This window comes from Protopterus annectens, chromosome 1.part0, assembly GCF_019279795.1.
Source record: "Protopterus annectens isolate FY-2018-M chromosome 1.part0, PAN1.0, whole genome shotgun sequence".
NCBI lineage: Eukaryota > Metazoa > Chordata > Ceratodontiformes > Protopteridae > Protopterus > Protopterus annectens.
In genome coordinates, this window is record NC_056725.1 from 70545516 (window position 1) to 70549458 (window position 3943).

The window sequence follows — 3943 nt, forward strand, 5'->3', positions numbered from 1 at the left end:
ATTTCTTACCCTAATACAAGTGCACCACAATTGCTGTCTTTCGGTACAATGACTCTTTTGCAGTACCCTGTGATGTGCTAAATATCTCAGGGGATCTGCTAGCAAACTGACCAGATTCCTGAGAATCATGGGAGACAACCCACCTGGTCTTTGTGCTTTATCCAGCCTTGTGAAAGCCAGTTTGATTGTAGCCTCCTCCCTTTCTATTCTGGTATCTGTTCATTGCTCTCAACACTCTGCCTTACTAACTTCCTAGCACATCCTCTCCTTGATTTCATTTGTAAAGACTGAAGCAGTGTATTTATTCGATATCTGTTTTTTTTTTCTCAGCCTTCCATGATCTCTATCTCTTCATTCCTTTGTTCTGTTAAATACCAGGAGAAACATTTGTTCCCCTCTTGACCCTTCACTTCCTTTCAGGTTTTCCCTTTGCTGTAATCACCTGTTTCATTGCCCTACTGTGTGCTTCTTCCACCTCTGTACCCCTCCTTTTCATCTTTTGTATGTTGTCTCTTCTGTTCTAATTGCCAACCTCATCTTAACATGTAACTGCACTGGCCCTTTCCTTTTCTGCAACTTCCTCAAACTTTATTCATAGCCGTAAGTTGTAGTGACTCATGCTAATGGCTTAGTTAATCCATCATTTTGTCCCCATTTACCTAACTCACTTTTGACCATATTGCCCAATCCTTCATCTTTAAGTCCCCTAATATTACATATCACTGTCTTTTTAGTCATTTCCTTCTGTCATTATAGCTGAATATCAGCTCCTTCCTACCAGACCATTTCTTATTCATTCATTAACACCATCCACCTTGCAACATACTTCATCCTAATGTGGGGGTCTGTGGTCTCCACGTTAGATTAGTCTAGCAGTGACTTATTGTTAGGTGAGCACTTTCAGGTAATATTTTATTAATATACTCTATATATTAGACAAGTTTGCATGTGTATATCTCTAATCATATAACAAAAGCACCTTAGTATCATGATTATGATCATTCCCATGGTGTTTTCACTGTTTGTTCTAGATTTTTAGCCTGCCTAATATTTCATGTGTGTCTTGTGATTAATGGTGTACACTTACTGTAATGAATGCTTGCTTTTTGTCTTATTAATAACTCTTCAGTATTGGATATTGTCTGCAATGACCTCTCCCCTATTAACATCTCATAAATGCATCTAAAACTAAACACATGAGAAATGGGATGTGATGGCCTGTCTACCCCGGGCCAGTAATCAAGGAACCTCAATCCTCACCACTGACCACAAGAGATGGTCCCTAAAAACAGGAATGAATTTACACAGTATTTATAGATGCAACTCTCTGCATCAAGCACAATTTGCCCCAAGAGCACACAGGGAACATGCTCCAGACCTGGGACTGGACTGTTTCTCTCTCCAGATCTCAAGCAAGACTCACCTTGGAGCACTGTGTCCCAGTTCCAAGTATCTGACACGCACACTTGAATATCTGATTTTTCACACACATACACACACACACACACACACACACACACACACACACACACACACACACACACACACACACACACACACACACACACACACTCACTCCTGGAAAAAAGCTGGTACAGATTTACTAGCAGTACCCCTTCTGCCCAGACTATAAGGTAACCTCACTGCCACCAGTCAATCACTGTCAGGCTCATACAAGGGTATCCAATTATACTAAGTAAAATCAATACTAACATAAATGATAGAGTGTGACCAAAGCATCACTAAAATAAGCACAAGTACTTTCAAGACGATAAAAGTATTCCCTAAAAGAACAGCCACAATGAAAGGTATAAAAATATTTAATAATAAATAATAAAATAGAAAACATGAGAATACAATAAACATCAGAGTTTCAATCACAGGAGAAATAAAATTAACACAGTTGGACAGATTCAAACAGATGTAGAAAAAACACTTAATTAATCTCACTGTATTTTCTGACTGTCTAAACAATAACTGTTCTGTAGTAAAATTAATTAATACAGCAAGGCAAGATTAGATGTTGAGATGCTTATTTCCACAAGGCAAGGTGATGAGCTTCCAGCTAACTGAACTGAACTAAATAACTCAACTAAATGACTGTGATAACTGGGGTCCCATACAGAACGCTGACAGCTCAGAACACCGACACCCATATAACCGATGCCATATGGTTGACGTTCAGAATATCGACAATGGGAAAACGCTATCTCCCAATAGTGCAGAATGGAAACATTTCCATTCTTGCACTGTAGTGCGATCTCAGAGTTGGTATAGTAAAGGTACGGGGGGGTGGGGGTGGAGCCCCCCTGCTAGCACAAAAAAGGAAATTTTATTTTCCTTTTTTGTGAAGTTCTGGCGCTGTTAATATTGTGAGTGTTGACCATATGGCATCGGCCATATGGGTGACTGTTTTGGGCTGTCGGTGTTCTGTAGGTGATCTGATAACTGACATAGATCTTTTATATCAGGTTCCAAAGAAAAGAAAACAAAATAAGCTGCTGTGAGAGTTCCATCCTCTCAGTGCTGGTTATAGAATGACATCATATTTGATCACCTGACTCTGGTACAATACATATTCAGAGCCTTGTTAAGATCCATTGCTGTACCTGAAAACCACAGAACAATTGTAAAAATCGTTACTCTTCCCTTCCAGAGCTCCTTGTTTGAACATGTACATCCAATCAGTTACAATAGCACTGTTCATACATCTTTAACACAAGCATCTATAAGTCAGTGTGATAGTCAAATGACACAAAATTATTTACAAAACTCCAGCCAACCATGCCAGCACATGTCACAAATGCACTGCCCCACTTTTCCTGACAGAGAAGGAAACACCTCACATTGTCACATCTCTCCCCCACTTTGAAGACTTAAGCTAGTTTTTCAATTGACCCTGGAAAAATGTTGCTTCAGAGAAATGGGCCTGTCTGGGAACACATTAACCTATACCCTGTCTTGAGAGTCCATGTGCACTGGCATTGCTGTAATCTGAATTGGCTAATACAGTGAGTCCTCCAAAGCCCCTTTAAGCTTTTGGAATGTCTGCTCACAGGCTGGGGTCCACACTACCTTATCTGGCTGTTTTTTTCCTTGTCAGGTCTGTGAGGGGAGCAGCTATTATACTATAAATAGGAATGAACTTTCTATAGTACTCCATTTTTCCCAAGAATGCCCTCACCTACTTTTTGGTAACAGGAGCAAGCCACGCCTGAATAGCTTCCACTTTGGCAGGCTCTGGCCTAATCTTATCACTCTCCGTTCTATTTCCCAGGTCGAAGACCTCTGCCATACCCACCTGACACTTATTGGGCTTAATGGTCAACCCTGCTTTTTGCAGTCTGCCCAGGACCTCCCTAACATGCTGAAGCTTCATTATATTAACAAAGTACAATTTGTGCCCCTGCCTCCTGCCTCACAGGTTTACCATACATTTAAGTTCACTGACCTTCCTTACCACTTTTAAGGGTCCCTCCCAAATTCCCTGCAGCTTATTGTGTCTGACAGGAATGAGCACCATAATCACTGTCCCACAGCATATTCTCAGGATTGAGCATTCCTGTCATACCAGACCTTTTACTGCTGTTGGGCTCCTGAACAGGTTTTTCTGAGCCAAGCCCATGAGCTATCTAAGCCGTGTCCTGAGGTTTAGGGCATATGCCACAACAGGCTTCTTGTGGGATTCCCACCCACCTATTCATTCATTACAAATTAAATCTAAAGACACCCACACCCTATGCCCATCTTGAAACTCAAAGGGTGAAAAACCTGTGGATTCCTGGGGAACGTCTCTGTATGCAAACAGTAGATGGAGCAAATATTTGTCCCACTCTCTCTTAAACTGGTCAGCAAATGCCTGTAGCATCGTCTTTAGTGTAGAATTTAACCTCTCCACAAGACCATTATTGTGGGGGTGATAGGGGATGCTCTTTAGGTGCTT